The following is a 23,155-nucleotide window of genomic DNA, read 5'->3' on the forward strand; positions in this document are numbered from 1 at the left end:
GAAGTCTTTATCGAGTCACCATCAAAGTGTCTGAGCCACAATAGTCATGTTTGCTTCAGGTAATCTTAATTTTTTTATTCTACAGAGGTCGTGTTATTAAACTACAGATCATGAGCTCATGTGCTTACAGGCAGAGATGCTTAAACACACACACACACCTACCCATGCACAAACACAGCTCTCTGCAGGGAGGGCAAAGAGCTGACTCCACAGTCAGAGCCTTCAAGGATCCCATTGTTTTCCTAAAGGATCGGAGGGACACTCTGACAACCGCACTGCCTTCCACCACCAATTTTGGGAACATGTGAAAAATACGGTATGCTGCTTGCTGGTATGTGGTCCGAAATGACTCATAAATCTTCCTTTATCTCCTTCGTGGTGTTAGCAGAAAAGGATGAGTTGCTTTTTTCCATCTCATTCTCCCGTCTATCTGTCTGTTAGCCGTGCCCTTGAGCAAAGATTACTGATGCCCTGCCTTTGATATATGACACATCACCCACAGCAGCTTTTCATCAAGTGAATTAACCTGGAAAAATGCAAACCCACCTGCCAGTTGCTTCCAAACTTTGCACAATTCCTTTGTGTACTTCCTCTCTAACATGCATCAGGCAGGAAGGCAGCAAGGGCAAGCTAAAGAAATAGAGAAAATTAAGGGAATCTAAACTGGGGGATCTGTGGAATAGCTCACCCGCTGGAAAAGGCTGCTTTTGCATAAAGACTTTCAGAAGGGGTTTAAATGAAAAACCCCAACTAAGCCACAGTTTTGAATGCTTTGTACCTGAGCTGCAAAGTGCCATTTTCCTCCAGTCATTTGCTCTGTGTGGCTGGAATAATGACAAGCGCCTTGGCAGCCGTTGATGACATGGTTACAGAAACTATTTGGTGATTTCCAATCAATAATCTAGCTGGGCTGGGGAGGAGCCTGGAGCAGGAAGGAGGAAGACAGGATAAAGAGAGGTTAAGACAGAGAGGAGGGAAAACTGAAGAAGAGAAGGAAAACAAGCATGAAATGAATCTGGATTCTTCTGTCAGCTCCTCCTACAACTGGGACTCTGCAACCAGATTCATTGACAATCAGTTCCTGAGGCCTCCTGATTATCATGGAAGAGTAAACAAAGACAGCACGATTGATACCTTGAAGGAACTCTTAGTCTAAATGCTGAAACACAAGACACTTCGGAAAGCATCCATTGGCACCCCTGCATTTTTTCAGGTAGAGAGAGCTGAGGTTCAGAGAGAGTCGCTGATATCTCCAAGGTCATACAGCGAAGCAAGGGAACAGGGCTGGAAATCAAGCAGCTCAACCCTAAGTCTCCACCCAACATGATACACAGGCGTAGGTCCCAAGGGCCCAGCCCACTCCCCCACATCCCTAAGAAAAACATTTATACTGACTGAAATTGGATAGAACTCGTTGCACAGTGGAATAAAAAAAGATTCTAATCAGGAACAAAGCTAGACTCTGTCTTTCGTTTACTCAAGTAGTAAAGTGTTTTCCTAGCTCTCATCCTTGATGCTGATAATAAAGCAGTTATTCTTTTCAAGGTGACACCTGTGTGTGACTACTTGAAGGCTTATGATGAGAGAGCTCTTCCTGTAACATATCCCTTTTTAAAAAAGCTAAAATTCAAAGAACCCAAACTATCAATCATAATTTCTTGCCCATACTCTAATTTTAAGGGAAAGTTGTAAGGATCAGGTTTTTTTTTTTTTTTTTAAGGGCATAATTAAATATCTTTCTCAGCGCTGCCATGGGCTCAGCACACAGGCAGCCCAATCTTCTACTCATACATTTATATTTCTGGTGAACATGAACAGACTTTCTGAAATGCCTCTGAAATCTTTTATTGTCAAGGAAGGATTAAATTTTATTATCCACTATACTTCCTAAGGAAACAAAGGACATTACTGGATTTCAGAAAGACTTTTCACAAATACAACTGGAAATGAAAGTACTTGGTGTCTTGTAGGCATCGGTTAGTCAGAAAATTATTCACTACACCCTGTTTCTGAACATTCTGGTGAAATATGAAACTAGAAATGAGAAAGGAATAATGTATGCACACCCATTGGCTGATTAAAATAAAGTAGACCTCAATTCCTTTAAGGACTCAGTTTCTTTCCTGTGGGAAGATATGAAACCTCATTTCCTTACAATCAAACTAACATTTGCCCCTAAGATGGTGCCTCTCCAGTAAACACAGAGGCAGAAAGTAGATGAACAGTTTGCACTGAATTTTCTGATAAATCTGATTATGGCTGAGACCATATGTAGTTATCAATAAAATATCATTTATTCAGGGTTTACTATGTGCTCAATATTCTAAAAACATTATCCATGAACCACGTAATGTCCCCAAAGTCCTATAAGGCAGATACTCCTACAAACCCTATTTTACAGATAAAATAAATGGTGGCTCAGATAAGTATCTTGTCAGACATTGCAGCTAGTAAGTGGAGGAGCCAAGATTCAAACTAGGCGATGCATTTTACAACATGAATGTGACACAGGTTTCTTATGGCACTGCCCACTCTAGTGCTTGGGCACTGCTTATCTTAACTGGTAGGAAAAATAGAACATGATTCTTAAACCTAGTCCATTGTCAAAAAATAGCAATGCCTAAGCCCACACGTTGTTACTGTGCCCTACTCCGCTAACACTCCAAGGGATACAATAGTGATCTCCTTCAAGAAGCTATGCCAAAAGCTCTGCGGGGTTAATTTTTATCTATTTTGGACTATATTCTCCTAACATACCTTCTTCTCAGACAGTCCTTCATTTTTTCATTGTGGTAAAATAAACATACCATAATATTTACTTTTGTAATCAATTTTAAATATAGAGTTCAGGGTCATTAAATATATTTACATTATGTAACTATCAGCACTATCCATTGTCAGGACTTTTTCATCATCCCAAACAAAAACTTTGTATTCATTAAACAATAACTCCCCATGCTCCCTCCTGGTAACCCTGTTCTTTCTGTCTTTAAATGCAACTTCTCTAGGTAACTCATAAGTGGAATCACACATTTGCCCTTTATGTCTGGCCTCTTTCACTCAGAATAATGTGCCCAAGGTTCACCCACATTGTAGTAAGTATCAACACTTCATTACTTTTTAAGGCTGAATAATATGCCATTGTATGGACATACCACACTGTACTTACCCATTCATTTGATGGATGTATGGGTTTTTTATACTTTTCAGCTACTGTGAATAATGCTGCCATGTACATGGATATATAAGTATCTGTTCATGTCCCTGTCTGCAATTATTCTGAGTATACACTTAGAAGTGCAATTGCTGGATCATATGGTAATTCTATTTTTAACATTTTGAGGGCCCCTCCTTCAATTTCCAAAAATTATTTGAACATTTCTAAATAAATCGTGTGTGGATATTTATGCAGACAAGAATCTTATCCTTAGGCATCACTGGATCCAGGGGCCTAGACAACAAGTTTCTCATTAAATTCTCAGCTGATACTTTTATAAATACATGAATGAATCAAATCAAATTCTAGTTCTCTGGGGGAAAGGTGCAAGAAATATATACCTGTGGAATCCCTCCTCCCCAAAGAGTTCAAAGTATGACTCAAGTCAACACAACTTTCAACTTTCCCATTCCCATTCCCTGCTTTTTCTCTATTGCAAGCACCTATACAAGTACATGAATGACTTGATGCCAGAGAACATCAAAACAATCCAAAGTCAAACATCAAAGGGGTGAAATCAGTAAAGCATTATCTATTTCACTGATGGAGCTGAGGTCTTTATCCACCACCCTCATCCTTCTATTATCTATTCCATCAATACAGAGGAGTGAGAAAACCAGAAAAGATACCTTTAAACTTTGCCCTTGCTGAGCATTCTATTATAAAATATGGGGATAAAGGCAGGGAAGGGTGGTGGTGGTGATGATGATGGAAGGCTTTGCTTTTGCCACTACTGGAATATCAATACCTCTTTTAGTTCATTAATTCATCAAGAAGGTATTTTTCAACACATTAAATTCAATTTCACAAAAGAATGAGCTGACGCAGTCAAATACACATGACCAAAATCCACAGTGGGCTTCCCCAGCTGCCCTTTGCAGTCATTCTCAATCCCATCTTGGGGGTCCAGGCCTCCATTACTTGCCTAATTGGCAGGCCTGACTTAGGAAGGGGAAACACCAGCCAGTCATCAAGGCCTTTCATTTACTTAAGTGCATTCTGACTTCAACTATATCAATGGGGCTCCAAATTTTAACTATTGATGGCTTTCAATAGGAATTTACATTTCTGCTCTCCTGGGGCCTGCAAATCACTAAATTCTTACCTGTGGTGAAGACAGCCACAAGCGGGAATTGGTTTCAACGAGAAAAAGCAGTGATAATATACGCACTGCACCTTCCTATGAGCAAATACACATAATTGTCTTTTCCCCCTTTTTCTACATTAAATTTTCAACTCTTTACTACATCTTTTAATGAAAGCAGTGACTGAAAAATATAAACATGGATACATAATTCCCAATGAATTGGTCTAAGTGTAACTTGTAAAATCTGGATTAATGGTACAAAGCATGTACTTTATAAAAATAGCCTGTAGAAAAAAGCATTAAGCAATTACAACTCCAGCTCTGAAGGCTCCAATATTATAGGGTAATATTTCCTTAATGTTAGACTTCATTAACCCTAAGATAATCTCTCATAAATTTTGCTGATTTTTAAGGAGAAAAAAATAAATTATGTTTATTAAACTACTGAATATGTTTATGAAAACAAGACATAATCTAGTGCCATAAACTTCTTGTCTTTATCTGAATGATCAAGGAGCTCATAAATAAAATATCACATAACAAAGTGAGTGTTAAAATTCATTACTGTAATAGCTATGTTCATGATCTATTTCATTAACACTCCTCTCCTTGGATAAATGGGCTTCTTAGCCTACGAGAGGAAAACCATTTACAAGACAAAATACTAAGCCGCTTTTTCTCATTTTCCCTTATCTCTTCTATTCCTAACTTTCTAAATTAATTCTTCTCTTAAATCTTATTGTTCCTTCCAGTGTAACTCACAGCACATTAGAGAGAGTAGAGAGAAATAGAAGCAAAGAAATGGGTCTATAGAGTATAAGTTAATTAGGGATCTAAGTGACTGGTGATGAGATTTGATGACACAGAGCCCCAAAGTGAATTTAGAAGCTTATCTTCTTAAAATATTTGAGAATAAAATACAAATAATAGAGCTGCAAGAAATATTCAGTATATCAAGCAATCTATGTGAGCTTAATAACTAAACTCCATTTCCTGTTTAACTATATATTGTTGCACTACTCTTTCCAAGTAAAGAATTTGCTAACATTTATCTTCAATGATTTTGCAGGTAATTTTATTGTTATAGATGTGTATACATACAAAAACTCAGAGTAAGGTGAGCATTTTCCTACAGTTACCAAAAATAGGCTGATGTGTATATATGGGTCTCTAAACCCATAGGTGAAAGGTGCCAACACCAAGTGGATTTCCTAGCCAAGCAAAACAACAGCAAAGCAACAATGGTTCTATGTCCTACCCTGGCAATTTATTTTAATCTTAATTCAACAGTTCTAGGATACAGCATCCTCTACCCAGATAATAACCAGAGGATGCTGTTTATGTTAATGGCAGAAATTAAAACAGAATTTTATAACCGCTGAGCTGAAAGAAGGCAAATATCCCCATACGAATATTAAACAGTGTAAATAAAAAAGAACCCACTTGTTTTTATTCCAAACTACATACCCATTTATCTGGCACTGATACTGTGTGAAGGCCTCATTCTCAAAACTCTACATGTACATAGATAATAGAAGAAATAATTAAACTCAACAAACATTTATGAAGCACCTTCCTACCTGAGGCTTATGGGGCAGATGAAAATGGACACAACACAGTTCCTGCCCTTGTGTTAAGTGACCACAGGTTGAAAGTTGACTCAGTGCAATGTGAGATAGACAGTGGTCGATACTATACTGAAAGGGGAACCCAGCTAATGGAGTGACTTACACTGACCAGGTCACAACCAGAGCTTTAGGGATGAAATGAGACAGGGCAAGGTCCTTAGGAACAAACATTGTCTCAGAAGATATCTCAGGTGCAAGGCTCCTGACAGCAGGCAGGAGACTGGAGAGAACTCAGTTCCCAACTCCACATACAGATCAAGCACCAGGAGGTGTCCTAACTCAGCCTTTGGGAGAGGATGGGACCATTCATAGGTGGGAGGAGACAACACTCCTAACACCCTCACATTGTTTTCCCTTAAATCATGATGTGTGTTTCTGAAAGTACCTCTTCCCTAAGCCCTGAGTTGGGCTCAATTAGAAAATTCTCTTGTAGGGCCTCCCCTGGCCACGCAGGCAGTTGAGCGCAGAGCTGTGAAGCAGTGGATGGAATCTGCAGCCTCTGCAGCTCGGGTTCCATCCTGGCTGGCCTGCAAGAAACCCACATGGGTTTCACCCGCTGCTCCCCTCAGCAATGTATTGCAGTCAGTCTGCCTGTTCTGCTCCCCACTCTGTCTCTGGTGAATCCTCTCACCCTCCCGCACGTCTGACCTGCACCCCAGTTCTTGTATGTATGAATAAATAAATCTTTAAAAAAAAAAAGAAAGAAAATTCTCTTCTAAAAGAGATCTACAAATGTATACCTGAGTACAAGATTCTGCCTTAAATAGAAATAGTGCACAATCATGTAGATTATCAAGCACCTACCATATTTCAGTCAGTGATCTAAGAAACCATACCCACACATTAACTCATATAATCCTCCAATCAGTTCTACTAGTATCTCCACTCTACATATTAAAAAATAGAGGCCAAAGAAGCGAAGTGACTTACCCAAGGTCACATAGCGAATAAGCATTGAGGTTAGGATATAAATGCAGGTGAACTGATGCCACAACCCAACTTCTAACAATCACATGTGGTGAGATTACTATGTGCTCAGAAAAATCTCTACCCCCTGGGCATATAGACTATAATTCCCAAACTCCCTGCAGTTAGGTGTGACCATATGCTGAGTTCTAGTCAATCAGATGTAGAAAGTGGAATACGCCTTCTCCAAATCTGGTCCATCAAAAATTCCCATATAGTTCTCCATGTTCTCTCTCTTCCTCTGAGTGCTGTCTGGGTAAAAAGCATCCGGCAGATGGTGGGAGTGCAAACTGGTCCAACCACTATGGAAAGCTGTGTGGAGATTCCTCAACCTGCTAAAGAGGGAGCTTCCATATGATCCAGCAATTCCACTCCTAGGTATTTACCCAAAGGACACATAATCATCAATTCAAAAGGGCACCTGCACCGCTATGTTTATAGCAGCACTATTAACAATAGCTAAGCTATGGAAACAACCCAAATGCCCAAAAATAGATGACTGGATCAAAAAGATGTGGTACATATACACAATGGAATATTACTCAGCAACCAAAAGATAAACTCATGCCATTTGCAGCAACATGGATGGAGCTGGAAGGGATTATGCTCAGTGAAATAAACCAGAAAGAAAAAGAAAAATATCAGATGGTCTCACTCATAGCAGGAATTTAGAAAACCTAAATAAGGGACCAGGAAAAAGACTAATTATAATAAAGTAAAAATCAAAATCAACAAGCAACTATAAACCTGAGACACACTATGGGGCAGGGAAAGGGAGGAGAAATTAGGGTCAAAATAAGGGGGGTGGGAATTATATGGGGAATATAACCAAGATGAAAATGCATACATTGTTCAAAAATGAAAAATGATGTAAAAAATATACAAAATTAAGTAAAAAATTTTTAAGGATTTATTTATTTATATATACAAGCACTGGGTAGTGTCAGAAGCACGAGAGGATGAGAAAATTCACAAGAGCCAGAGCAGAGAGCAGAACAGGCAGAACAACAAAGTACACTGCTGAGGGGAGCAGCGGGCAGCAGGAGAGGTCTGCGCGCCATGTGGAACCCTTGCTGGTGGCCAGGGATCGAACCAGCGCTATGGAGGCTGTGGGCACCTTCGCAGCCCAGTGCTCAACCGCTGCGCCACCGGGGAGGCCCTAAGTAAATTTTTTTTTTTTAAAAAAAGCATCCAGCAGAGAATTCTGAGGCCACTGAGAATGAAGAAGTGAGTATTAGAAGGACAGGGGAATATAGTAGAAAGAGACTGGATCCCTGAGTCACTGCATGGAGCAAAGCCTCTATCCACCCCGACTGCCAATTGGATTTGATGTGTGTGAGAAATAAACTTCTCTTGTATTAATCCCAATAAATTTGGTTATGGTAGGTAGCTAGCCTATTCTAATACAGGATACCAATCTGCCCTCCAACTCAACCCTCTGGCTTCATCTCCTAAACAACTGAAAAAGTGGCTTCAGAGGCATTGCCCATCTGTAGCAGTCTAGCAAAGTGATCAAGGAAATAGTCTTTATAATCAATTGAACCAGAGTTGGTATTCAGGTCTTCCAATTCACTGTGTGACCTTAGGCAAGTTGCTGAACATTTCTATGCCTTGGAGTCCCAGATATAATACCCTGAAGAACTGTCATGAGGATTAAGGAAAAACATTTATGGAACAGACTTAAGAAAGAGAAAGGCACATTAAAAACACCCAATAATAGGGCCTCCCCGGTGGCGCAGCAGTTGAGCGCTGGGTTGTGAACCTGCCCGCAGCCTCTGCGGCGCCGGTTTGATCCCCAGCTGCTCCCCAGCCACCGGAGGAGGGTCCCACATGGTGCACAGACCTCTCCTGCCGCCCGCTGCTCCCCTCAGCAGTGTACTTCGGTCCTTCTGCCTGCTTTGCTCCCCACTCTGGCTCTGGTGAATTCTCTCACCCTCCCGCGCTTCTGACTGTACCCAGTGCATGTATAAACAAAACAAACAAACAAACAAATAAATAAACATGCCTCTATAAAATAAAAAAAAAAACAATAATATAATCCTTGCTAATATTGTTAATTTTTTCACAAAGTGAACACCTGTATTAATTAGGATTATGTTCAGGGGCATAGGCCAAAAACAAAACATTAAAATATCAATAAACTAAAAAACAAAGGTCATTTCTCTGGCACATACAAGTCCAAAGGTAGGCAGTCCAGGGTAGGTTTGGAGGCTCAAGGAAGTAATCAGGGACATAGCTTCCTGCCAACTCCCTCCAGCTATTTCATGTCTAGAATGTGGCCCTGGTCCTGTTGGTCCAATATGAATGTGGACTTTCCAACCACCAATCCAACTCTAAACGAGTGGAAGCAAAAGGAAAGGAACACCCTTTCCCTTTGAAGACAATTTCTCAGAAATCCCTCACAATATTTTCATTTAGCAAAATGGCCACACCTAGCTGCTCGCTGCAAGGGTGGAACAGGTAGAAATGTGCACAGCTAAAAACCAAGGAATATGTCAGTAAAAGGAAGGAGAGGGAAAAATAAGGAAACCAACCAAAAATCTCTGTTCTGGCACAAGAACTGGTAAAAGAGAATAAATTACACCCAAAGCTTCAGTAATCTTTAAAGAATTCCATTAAAGAGTAAATACCCAGTGTTCACCACTGCAATGTCTCCTCCTGCCTCTCTACTACCTGTTCTCCACACACTAGCTAGAGTGTTGTGTTAAAAATACAAGCCATTCTCCCACTTAAAACCCTCCAAAGGCTTCCCACTGTAAATCAAATTAAGGAGTATGGATTTTTCTGGTAGCCCAAAGTTCCACCTGGTCGGGCCCTGAACACTTGTGCCCCCGCTGCATGCGTTGCTGGCTGCTCCCCACAGCAGAGCCTGGCTGGTTTTGATGCTGCCATGGTTGCATTTGGAAACTTCAGCTTGTACCTGTCTAGAGTCCCTACACTGCTTTTCTTGACCTAAGTCTCATCTTTTCTGCTTTTCCCTTGTCACTCAAACCTCAGCCTAAAACACCACCTTTTCAGAGTCTTCCCTAACTCCCCAGCCATACCACAGCACATCAATCTACCCAAACTCTCAGCATAAAAATTATCTCTACCTGATATTTTCTTGTTTATATATTTGTCTCTTTCCTCATTAAAATGCCAGTTCCCATTAGAATAATGTCCATCTTGTTCATTATTCAAAAATTCCCACTGCAACTCTGAAAATATCACCTAAGTAGATATTCATTCTACTTAGAATGTATAAGTATTTGCTGAACGTCTGCTATGTGCCAGGCGCAAGGATGGGGTATTATGATAGTGCATGAACCAAAGCCCATTTGGCTACATAAGCTGACTGTGCCTATATTGGCACTTCCATTTCAATGGTATTCAATTAATTAATGGACTTTTCTCTTCTGAGCCCCTGAGCACAGTAAAATGATGTTCAAGAAGGCCAGTAAAGTAACCTACTAAATCTGTGTTAACAGTAGATGAAAGGAAGGAGTAGAGGTTGTTTTTATGGCATCCTAAGAATCCCAAAGTGAATGGCAGAGGTTAAAAAAATTGTCCACGAACTCAAGAAATATGCTTGCCCTGGATATAACTCACTATTTTTTTTTACCCTTAAAGCATGGATTCAAACCCACAGATATTCTCTGCAGGAAATCCATAGAGTGCAACTGCAGAAAAAAATGATCCAGCAACAGTCCATAGCTCCCACAGACCTTGCGTGGATATGAGGACATAGCCAGATATCCAGAATATACACAGAAGTGGTGGTGACAGAGAAGGAGAAATAAAAAGAGGGGTGAAGAAGAAAAGTAGTGCATGCTAGTTAGAGAACGACAAAAGGGAGGGAAAAAAAGAAAAACAAATCAAAGAAAGAACAGCTATTAAAAATGCTGAGTTGAAAATGTTTCAGATGGCCTCTGACATCTAATAAGTCATCTGTCTTTCTCAATACAGAAAAGTCATTACTTACTAGTGAACTAATACCAGCAACTGTGACAAGCAAAAACAACAAAGCCCATAAAAATATAAAAGTTCACCCCTTGCAGTTAGGCGAAAAAAAGAATGTATTCAATTTTTCAGATGAAAAACGTTTGAACTGACTGAATTTATTGTAATGCAACTTGTATTATATGTTGGGAAAATGAAAAGGAGAAAAATAGCCACTGCTCAGGCCGTCTTTAACTTTTCTTTAGAAAACAGAATACAATATATTTTTTGAGAATATGAACTCTTCATAGAAAGAAGTCATAAATATCAACATGGCATCCTGGCTACAGGCCATCAATTCTTATAAGAGAGACATGAATTAATAGCACCACCTGCCCTGCCCACAAAGACCCCCATATAACCACCTCATTATAGGGTATAACCTCGGTCTAAAGTGCGACTTGAGAAACACAGCTCAGATAAAGGAAGAATTTGAGAGCCTTCATGCTAACCAAGAGTGGAGGGGCGGAGGGTTTCTTTTCCCTGAGAGAGGCCAGAAACAGTAGTGTGCACAAGCAAAACATGCAAAATGATAGCACAAAGAGGTCATCAAGGACAAGAGACATGTTAACTTTCCAAAGCCATCATGTCATTACCATTCTAGGGCTCATCTAAGGTTCTCCTCCTTTTTCTTTATTCCCACAGCCAATCATCAACAAGCATTGACATTATGTTTAAATATAGCATAACTCTCCACTTCCTTATGTCTTTACCCACCTTTACCTACTCCCTCATTCATATCACACATCTATCTCAGAGGCTACCACAAAGACCTTCTCACTGATTTCCCAGCTTCTGTTCTTACCTGCTGAATTTCTAGCCAGCAGCCAGTGTGATTTAGAAAAACACTCATTAGAGTCTACGTGCTATTGATTAAAACCTGTCATTGACTTCATTGCTTTCCCATCACACTTAGAATGGAATCTTAACTCTTCACCAGGCTTGGTCATCCCACAACTGATAATGGCCGCCCTGTTCTCTAGCAGTGGGGCTGCTCCCCACACTCCTGGCCAGCCCCACCAGCCTCCTTTTTCATCCTTGAACTTCCTAGGTCTTTGCCGCTGCTCTTCCTTCTGCCTAAACACACATTTCTCCTGAGCTTCTCATTGCTATTTCCTCAACACTAAGCTCTCTACTCATGAGCTGTTTTTCTAAACAGGCAATCCTTGGTCATTTGATAAGAATCAGACATTCTCCAGGTCACTCTCTATTACAATCACAGAAAATTGTGTCATTAAAAATTTTTATCATCATGGGGCCCCCCTGGTGGTGCAGGTTTTAAAGTCTCAGCACTATCAAGCTATTGCCAGCCACTGGGGAATGAGTTAGATCCTGACCAGGGAGCTACCCACATGGCACAGTGGACCTTTCCTGTCTTGCCCGCTGCTTCCTCATCAGCGTATTACAGTAGATCCACCTGTTTTCTCCTCCCCGTCTCTGATGAATCCTTTCACCCCCTACATCTCTGACCTACACCCCAGTTCTTGTATGCATAAATAAAAAAAATATTTTAAAAAATTATCATCTTCCTCATCTAGAATGTAAGTTACACATGTGTCATGTCACCATCAGCCTTGTCCACTGAGTTATTTGCAACACTTTCAATTAGTCCAACAAGTGCCTGGCATATAGGTATTCAATAAATTGTAAAATGAATGGATGAGATTATAAGCTTATAAAAATGAACAGACTCTTAAGATTATCCAACTCACTTCACCCATTTTACATGTAGAGGAAGAGAGTACAGAAACAAAGATCAGCTCATCCTCAGTAATAGTTAACATACAACATGGTGCTCTTACCATATGCCATCTGTGATTTCCTTGTGCCCAAGAGTGGAAGTCCAAATCAGAGACAATCCCAGAATGTTCCGAATGGCAAAGAACACCTCAAAACTTCAGGAAGAATACTGCACAGCTAAGAGAATTAAAGAGGCAGATAAACTGAAGCAAAATATGGCTACCCGTGACACAATTCAGGCAGGAATTGGCCTCAGAATCGTAGGAGCGAATGGATCCAAAGCAAACCACAGAAGCAATGAAGGTTTCCACAAAAATTCTATCAGAATAAAAGAAGCACACTGTTGTAACATAGGCTTTCTCTAACATGATCCTAGTTTGACAACCCTTATAAAGCAGATAGAGAGATGAGAACACATCCAAGATAAGGGCTCGGCTCTGCTTCCACCTCGTTCTGGTTCAGTTGTTTAACTACCCTGGGCTTATCTTGGGTGAAATCAGCCTGGCCCACAAGTTTGTGTCATCAGTGTAAACTTTCATGACTTAACCATATTTTCGCATACCACATATAATACTAGCTGAATATTTAGCAACAATTTTTTTCTCGAAGGAATTTTATTTCCACAATCAAAGTATCATCTGCTGCTGACCCAAAGAAATATATATTTATATATAATGAAAACAAAATCCTACTATTAAATTCTAGCTCACTGCTTTTTGTGAAGTATTGAAGGCTCTGAGCCTAGGACCTGATGTCTGTTTTAAAATAAGAAATTACCAAGTGATAGGAAGATATTGAAGACCAGTACCAAATGAGTGCTTTTTTCCCAAGTTGAAAGAGAATGGAAGAGGTAATAGCTCTCTCATTGAGTGACTCTATACAGTTCCCTGCCTTGTTTCCATGCCATCTCATACCATCTTGCAAGCCCAGAGATGCATATCCCTCTTCGGGAAATACTGGTTACAGCATACACTCTTAAAGGCCTTCATTAATGTTCTACCCCTCTGTGACTAGAGATCAGTGAGTGTGACCCATTTGGTGAGAGACACAATGGATTTAATAAGGCTGATAGGACTGAATAGACAATTTCTTAAGAGTAAATGAGAAACAAAGATCATTGTAGGGGTGGGGGTGAGGGAGATAATGGTGATGGTAATGACCATAGTAATAACAACTAACATTTATCTGGTGCTTACTATGGGCAAGGGGTCATGCTAAGTAATTTAATCTTCACATTTTTCCTTTAAGTACAATTATTTTTAACAGCTTTATTAAGATATAATTGATATAAAAACCTTCCTGTTTCATGTACACAATCTGATGAGTTTGTGTACATGCATACCTACTATTGCCACAATCACGGTACTATACCCATCGCCTCTAAAAGTTTCCTTCAGTCCTTTTTTTCTGATATGGGTGTAATTATTTCACAAAGAAATTGAAAATCAGCCAAGAAAACATAGTATTTATTATTCTAATGTGAAACAACAGAGAAAATATAAATTTCTCCCAAAACTTTGTCTATGACTCACAATAAGACACACTGAGATAAACCATATGAAATTTTCAATTTTTTTGTTTTAATCCATAGAAACAGCAAAATTATATGTTCAATCTAATGCATTTTTAAGGTAGGACCCAATGCACAAAATACATGCACATTTATACACACATATGTATATGGAGATACAACTATTTGTATATAATGCAGAGATACATCTGTATCTTTATACATATGTGTACACAGATATGTATGTATAGATCTGTGAGTATATGTACATGTATAAATGTATATGCCTGATATAAAAATTGCACAAACCAATACTTACTCTAATTATGTGTCTAAATTAAATCTCTTACTTGCTACATTTTATTTTAAAAGATAGAAGTGATATTGAACATTTTTTAAAATCAAACTCTGATATTTTCTATTCTATTTTATTTCTTATACTTACATCCCACTGAATGGATTTTACAATTTGGTAACTGGTTGAAACTCTCAGATTGAAAAATACTGAATTAAGGGAACTCTAACTGTAATCAGATAATGACAGAATTGACTTGAGCTAAACGATGACTGGCATTTTACACCACCTCCCCAAGTTGTAAAGCAATGAGGAGCACAGGGTCTAGCCCTGAATGTTTGTGAAATAAACAGAATTTCTTTTTTTTTTTTTAATAGAGGCATGTTTTTTATTTATTTGTTTGTTTGTTTGTTTTGTTTATACATGCACTGGGTACAGTCAGAAGCGCGGGAGGGTGAGAGAATTCACCAGAGCCAGAGCGGGGAGCAGAGCAGGCAGAAGGACCGAAGTACACTGCTGAGGGGAGCAGCGGGCGGCAGGGGAGGTCTGCGCGCCATGTGGGACCCTCCTCTGGTGGCCGGGGAGCAGCCGGGGATCGAACCGGCACCGCAGAGGCTGCGGGCAGCTTCGCAACCCAGCGCTCAACCGCTGCGCCACCAGGGAGGCCCATAAACAGAATTTCTATAGCTGGACTCCAAGAGTAACTCTCATGCAGAAGAACATATGAGTTTAGTTGTATAAAGGAAATACAAGGAAAAACAACTTTGAAAAATGTCTAATTTTTTCCTTAAATTGCTAAATAACAGTAAAAGCCTTCTATTTAAATAGAAGATAAAGAACTGATACTTTGAAAAACAAAAGGTAATTTCCTGATGGCAAAGAATTCAGAACTGAGATGCAATAGGACGTGGCGTGGGACTGCGAGGACTTTACCACAAGTCTCAAGCCTAAAGATAATATTTCACTTTTTTAAAGGCTTGTGTTTTACTTTGGGGAAAAATTAATTTTAAAAATTCAATTTAAATAGCAATTCAGTGTAGTGGCGTCTGAACAGCTCTAAGCCTAGGAAAGCTACCTGACTTCTGGCGGCTTCCTATTCTCCTAAAGTAAAACAAAGGAATAGAAACTGAAATTTCCTCTTCATCTACTATTTTAGCACCTGATGATTATGAAATATCTGGTGGTAGCCTTCAGATCATTTTAATGCAAAGATATATTTCTAGAATCACCCAAATGGCGAAAACTCCGAATTTGGCCCATGAAATTAAACTGTATCTAGTGATCCACCACCCAGCTCCGATAATCCCAGGGTTACAGAGCTCCTTCTCAGGTCACAGCCCTATCATATTTCATAAACTGTAATTTTATGTATCATGTTACTTCTTCAAGTTAACTAACTGCCTTTCTTGGAGTTTCTTTGGCTAGAGTTTCCAATGGAGAGGCAAAATTTATTTGAATACCATAATTAAATCTCTTGGCGGCTGTATTTTATTTTAGAAAACAGGAATTATATTGAACATTTTTTTTATCGAACTGTCATTTTTATCTTAACTGTGGCTTAACCTCCTAATTTAATTATTTTTTTCTAATCTACTTTACAGCTAATAAAAGAAAGATATGAAAAATTAAATTACATAATAAAGCATGAAGCAAGTACAGCTATCATGAGACTCTCAGATTGAAAAACTAGCACGAACTAATTTACACTGTTGAAAAACTATCTCTACTCTTATTAGAAAAGAATTAAATAACAGGGAAAAAAAAACTCTTTACATGGAATAATAAATCATACCATTCTAATCTACATATACCTTTAGGACCAAGGTTAAATCTTTGGAACAGAATACCAACTTTTCAACCACAATAGAAAAAAAAAAAAATCACCCCTACAAGACCTAGTGCCAAGGTCTCTGTCAATGGGGATTTATAGAAACGACTTCCTTTGCCCTCTTATCTCACTTTTAAGGAATTTAGGTTGCAACTCTAATAAAATAAAAATTGTTATTCTTCCCTGGCTTACTTTAGAGTATGTCCTAAATGTGTCTATCCCCTGTAAGGGCCATGTTAAATAAGTTCCTCCAAAAGGTAGTGCCCAGGCTCTGCAAAATACCTGCATAGATAAGTATTTTCAAAAAGACTTTCACGATGATGAAACAAATTACATTCACAGTTGTCATTCTTTGGGGAGGTTAGAAATCCATTAAATAATATCTTAGCTCTAGAATCATCAAAACCTTTGGTAAAGTTTTATAAGAGTCTCTGTGAATAAGATACTTCCTTGCTACAGTTCAGCAGAAGCTAAAAAGCATACACATGTGCCTCGCTAATTCACACTCATTTTCCTGAGTCCAGGACTCAAAGCTCTGATTTTGGCAAAGACCACAGGTCTTCATAGCAGTTTGGATTAAAAAATACTTTGTTTCATGATTTCCAACTTAAGTGCAGTAAACAAACACCACCAAATTAGTTGCAGGGAAAATTCGGTGTTTGGGATTTTGTTGTTATGGCCTATTTAAAACAAACCACCTCCACAAGTCTGGAAATAAATCACTTATTTAATGATTTCTCCACTAACTTTTTTGGAGCATTCCGCATTCCTCTGGGGAAACCATGACATAGCACTAGGTACAATGATTGAAAAAAGACACAAAAAGCATTGAACATGCCCCTATCCAAAGGAAGGGTTGTTAATCACTCTGGGGGTGAGACATTATTATCAACAGGGATGAATATTTTAACTCTAGGGTGGAGAAACTTACTATAGTAGAGGAACAACTGTTTCAACCAGGTGATGGAGGTTTGCATGAGCAGGGAGAAGCTCAACTGGTATTGTGAACCCTTGTGATAATGTGCTATTACGATCTATCCAATTTCTTCTCAAAAACCCATAGCCCCAACTAATCATAAGAAAACATATCAGAAAACCCCAGTTTAGAGACCTACAAAATATTTCACCAATACTTCTCAAAACTTGTCAAGGTCATGAAAAACAAGGAAAGGCTGAAATGTCACAGAACAGAGGAGACTAAGGAGATATGACAACTAAGTGCAATGTGGTACCTTGTACAGGATCGGTTCTGGAACAGAAAAAGAACAGTAACTGAAAATTGATGGAGCCCCCATAAGGTCCAGAGTTTTGATTAATAATGTTCCAATGTTGTTTTCTTAAATTTCACAAATGTACCATATACCATGGTGATGTGAAATGGCTTACCCAAAGGGATAATGAAACTGGGCTGGGTTATACAGGAATTCTTTGCACTGTCTTTGCAACTTTTCCATACATTTAACAGTATTCCAAAATAAAGTTTGTTTTAAGAAGCCAATGATGCTATGTGAATTTCACCCCAATTACCATTACATATATACACACAGAGACACATGCACACAGACATAACATACACACATAGCGAGAGGGAGAGGAGGCAGCTGAACACAAGGTGTCAGTAAATGGTACAGGAACTTTGAAAAGACTACATTGAGGTCCAGTCTTATAAACTTGCCAATATTTGACCTTTTTTTGACCTACAGAACAGGATTTTCTTAGGATAAAATCTTATTATTTGCTTTGGGTTGAACAGAACTTATGACGAAGTGGAGCTTATTTACGCTGGGCATAGCAAGAAGGAACACACTCTAGGAGAAGGTGACAGTGCAAGCAGAGCTGGGAAAACACAGGATGTGGTCAAGGGCAGAAGAGTAACCCACCTGTGCAGGAAGGCAGGGAGGTGACAAAAAGACACACTGGCAAAGGAAGGGCTTTGAGCTGGGCCCTGAATTTTAATACCTGGTAACAATCCTGGCCTCCCAGCGGCCAGGAATGTCCTCTGGAAAGGACTGCAGCTGCTTGTGACATTGACACATGAGCTAGTCCTCCCACACTGATGGCCACCTCCTCTCGCCCAGAGTGAAATTTCCGTATAATGGAAAGATCACTGAACTACAAATTGGCAGATCTTAGTCCTGATTCTGGCTCTGCCACTAATGTAGTGAGAAACCCCAAATAAGCAAGGCCCCTCCTCTGTCTATATCTCAGATTCCTACCCTGGAAAGGCAGGGGGCTGGGTGGGTCACTCTCTATGGGCTCTTCCAGCTCTAAATCGCTCATGCCAGCAGGGAATGAAATATGCTTCCTGGCTCTGGGAATCAACATGTGGTTCACTCCAGTAGAGAGAATGATGCAAGGTCCTTGAAAGTAAAAACACTGAGAATAAAAGGACTGTGTTGTTATACACAAGAGTCTATTCTTTTATGATACATGTCTAGACCCCTCTAAATATTTAAACAACAATACTGTACCAGTATGAAAACTCTCTAAATCAGGCTCTGTGGTTAAGGAGGATATATGAACAGATGTGATCTTATTAAGACCCTAATGTAACTCACAAACAATTTGTCATATCTGACGGGTATTGTTAAATTATGTCCACCTGCCAGAGGCAACCAGAGAAATTACCAACTGCCTTTATTCTACTTCTCCTCAAAATTCCCCAAAAAGCTCCTGTAGATGTATCCGGGATATGTATTTTTTAAAGCAGTAACCTAATTGTCACCAGCACATAACAGCCAATGTCTCACAACTCCTTTTCATGTACATTTTATTATGGGCCCAACTGTTTCAACACCCTAGTGGTTCAACTTTAATGTAGCTCAGGAAACCCCTTAAATAATATCACAAAATGCTTAACATCTGTGAAACTTGGACCAAAAATGTTCCAATTTTTTTCTTTGGTTTGGGAGGGAGTTCTTAGGGAGGGCATGCCGGCCAAGGTTTTCATTAACAATCGTGTTTGAGCTCAGGGTTTTTCTTTATCACCTCATAGGCAGAAGACCATTTCAGGTTTACCTTAGTAACTGCTCAGAATTATTTCCAGCACCAAGGGCCATGCTCACTCAGAGTCAGTTTAAAGTGAACCCATTTCCAACCCTTTCTCCAAATACCTGCCTCATCTCTCCTCCTTGCATTACAATATTTTAACTAAGTGAAATGATGAAGAGAGGGAGAAAATGAAGTGTAGAGCATGTGGCTTATTTCCCAAGCTATTTCAAAACTTCTCAGAGCCTTTTGGTCTCCAGTGGTGTTTGAAATATTCTTTATCCCACTAAGGAAAGGATGAAAAATTGATCTCCTCCAAACTTCAAATACTGCATATTTCCACAACTGCAGACTGCAGGAAAGAAAGGCAGGCTTAGGAGTTACCAGACCAAACAGGAAGCAGTTCTCAGAGGGCTCACAGCTCATCCCAGGCAACTCCACGCACAGAGTGTGTACACAGAGCTGCTAGGAGAATAAACACCAGCTCCACTTCTGAGAAAAATCAAAGCAAATCTTAGAGAAACTGAACAGAGTCAAACCTCAGTAATTCGGATTAACTGGGGGGAAGGTCAGGTTGGATCAGGACAAATCCTTGATAGCACAGTTTTCAGTTTTGGTGTTTTATATATACACACACACATACATAAAATGCAACTGCATTCATTTCAAGCTTCACCCTAATTCATCCTTCCAGCTTCATCTCTTAGCAGACTCTCCAGCTCCCCATCTCCCTTGTGCGTGACCCTAATCTCCATGCAGGCCATAAACTTCCCCACCCTGTGGCCCAATTCATGACTTACCTACCCCACATTTTGTCTGAAATGCCCATTCCCCATTATCTTCTTGGTAAATGCCTCAATTTTCAAGACCCATCTTCAAATGGCACCTCCTAAACAGAATGAACAGCACAGGCCCTTTAACACTTTATGCAAACCAGTAATAAAGCAAAATGACTCTCACCTTGGTTGAGTATAAAAATCACCTGGAGAATTAATTAATAAATTGCCAGCCCCCACACCCTAATTCTAGCATTGGCTGAGCAATGGTATCTTTTTATAAAGCCCTCAAGTGACTGTAATATGCCATCTGGGTTGTAAGTCTTTAGTAGGGAAATTATCACACTGTTTAAATGATTTGCCTGTCTCTCAAGAACAGTAGGCCCTCAAGAGAGGCTTGTTGAGGCCAGGGATGAAGGAGGGGAGTCCTTCCAGAGGCTTCTCTAAGAGTGGAGTTTCATGTAATTTCAAAGCTTTTGTCCCACATAGCTTACCATCAGCACTCACTTATGTTTCACAGTGCACCTGCCACCCACTTCCACCAGGGGTATCATGCCTATTCAAAAGCAGGGCTCACCACTCTAGTTCACATCCACTTCCATTAACCCCTCCCCCACACTGAAGGCTGTTTGCCACTTGTGTGCTCTCTTCCAATCTGCATCTGGTCCAACTACATGCCTTCTTCACCGTGTGCTTATCATTTCCTCTCTTAGAGCCTTTTCCCTTCCACTTCCATACCCAGGGGTGTGCTTTCCCACTCAGCTCCACTGACTTTAGTGCCTGTCCTCCAGTTCCTTCATTAAGGACCCTGTGTCATGTGCTTAAGCTTCATTCTGGTGAGAGTCAGGAATGTGTGTCTGTAGGGTCAGGAATGGACATGGTACAAGTTTTCTGATCCCATGCAGACCGGGTAAAGGAGGAGTCAGAGTCCTCAGTGGTTTTGCAGGTTTTTTATTGGGATTACCAGGTACATGGCAGGCCTCCCAGCCCCCAGCATGTCTTCACTCTATCTGGGCTCTCCAGCGTTCTCTCGGCTTCTGTCATTCTCGGCTTCTCTTTCTCTCCTGCTTCTGCTGGCGTCCCCATGATGCCGCCCTTAAAAGCCCAGTCTTAGCCCAGGTGAATCCCATCTACCTATGCCCACACCCTATTCCAGGTGCCCACCATCAGGCATGCATTCAGGACCTCAAGGATCCATCATCTATCCTGATGGCGGGAGGGCAGAAAAGCCTGACATTTTTCCTTATGCTACAGTCCACCCCCTCAGGGTTTTCTGCCATACAGTCTATACATATATACAATTTTCTTAGCAAACATAAACACTGCAGCCATGGCCCACAAAAGCAAATACATCACAATATAACAAAATACAACAGAACACAAATAAGTCCAGGCAGGGCACCAACCTAGTGGCAAAAGACAATTATTGGTACCAGCAGATGAGCCACCAAATCTGCTGCCAAAGGCACTGCTCATACGAGGGAGGGGAACCACTCACGGCATCTACTGTAACACGCCAGGAGCCGTCAGGCTTCCTGGCCTTCTCTGGCTGTAGTCTTGGCTACAAGCCACACACCACATCCACCCCAAGGATGCACTCACTTTGGGATTGGCGATTCTATTCTGTTGGGGGTAATCGCCAACCCTCAGGGTTTCTGTCTGTGGTCGCTCCAACTTTTGGCCTTCATAGCCACCCATGCGACTCGCAGACCCCTGCACTCAGGCCAACCCACTGCACAAGCGCATGGGTTGGGGATCCTTGGATCCAAACTCTACATTCAGCTTGGGCTCCACCCCAAGCCACGTTCCTCACCCGTCCCCCAAGGACGGGTTCTTCAGCTCCTCACCCTCACTCCACAACGAGCAGGGCATCACCCACAGGTGATTTTATGAGACTCACTGGCCTTCCTCAGCTTCCTTAGTGCTCAGCAGCCACTCAGGGCTTCCCAAACTTAGCATCAGCACTAGCTTTTGCCTTCTCAGTTGGCTTTTCTCCTCCGCCTGGCTGCTGGGCATGCACAGGCATCAAGGCCCACTGGCCACCCCCAGATTCCCATCTCCTGGGGTGTACAAACAATAGCATCCTCCCCCAGAGTCCCAAAAACTTAATTTGCCAAAGTTCCTCCACCTTCTGGCGGAATTGTCAGTCCAAGTTCATCAGTCTGAGTCTATCATTCCAAGTCCATTAGGCCAAGTTCGTTGGCCTCTCCCTTCATCAGCACTGGTGAGCTCCGAATCGCGGTCCTCTCTTCCCCGATGATTCTTGCTGCCTCAGGGGTCGTTGGCTGGTCCTCTTGGGTGTCTCCTTCTCCACACGAGGTCTCGTTCCGTGGCTCCGGACCTTGTCCATCTCCTGTGCTGCCATGACGGCTCCAGCGTCGTCACAGGCAAACACAGTCTGTTACTCCTTAGTCCCTCCAGGTCTTCAGAGGGCTCCATACCCGTCTGCATGGATCAACTTGCTGACTTACACCAATTGTAGAGTCAGGAATGACCACTGAGCAGGTTTTCTGATCCCATGCAGACAGGGTAAAGGAGGAGTCAGAGTCCTCAGTGGTTTTGTAGGTTTTATTGGGATTACCAGGTACACAGCAGGCCTCCCAGCCCCTAGCAAGTCTTCACTCTATCTGGGCTCTCCGGTGTTCTTGGCTTCGGCTTCTCTCCCGGCTTCTGTTCGTTCTTGGCTTCTCTTTCTCTCCTGCTTCTACTGGGTACCCGTGACACCGCCCTTAAAGGCCCAGTCTTAGCCCAGGTGAATCCCATCTACCTACAGCCACACCCTAATTCCAGGTGCCCGCCATCAGGCATGCATTCAGGACCACAATGATCCATCATCTATCCTGATGGCGGGAGGGCAGAAAAGCCTGACATTTTTCCTTACCCTACAGTGTCTTACAGAGATTTTAAACTCCTGCCCACAATGCAAGGCAGGGCACAGCAGGCACCCCACATGAATGTGCTGATAGAACCCACTCAGAGCTGGTCCTCTTCTTTCCGAGCCAGAATGCAGGACAACAAAAGAAAGCAAAGGACTGAGGCTATCAGAGCTCAAACCAACAACAAAAAACAGCCACACACCATAAATATGACACCAAATCCTTCCATGGTAGAGAGAAATCTAAGATGACTCCATGATGGTCAC

General features: G+C 41.0%; 1 protein-coding gene across 2 annotated transcripts in view; it reads right to left on the reverse strand.

The window, feature by feature from the left end:
- The window catches only part of LRMDA (leucine rich melanocyte differentiation associated), a 975,008-nt gene that overhangs the window by 680,810 nt on the left and 271,043 nt on the right, over positions 1 to 23,155 (reverse strand). The window lies entirely within an intron of this gene.

The sequence above is a fragment of the Talpa occidentalis genome, unplaced genomic scaffold (assembly GCF_014898055.3).
Source record: "Talpa occidentalis isolate TD23 unplaced genomic scaffold, MPIMG_talOcc4v2.1 talOcc4.8, whole genome shotgun sequence".
In the NCBI taxonomy this organism is placed as follows: domain Eukaryota; kingdom Metazoa; phylum Chordata; class Mammalia; order Eulipotyphla; family Talpidae; genus Talpa; species Talpa occidentalis.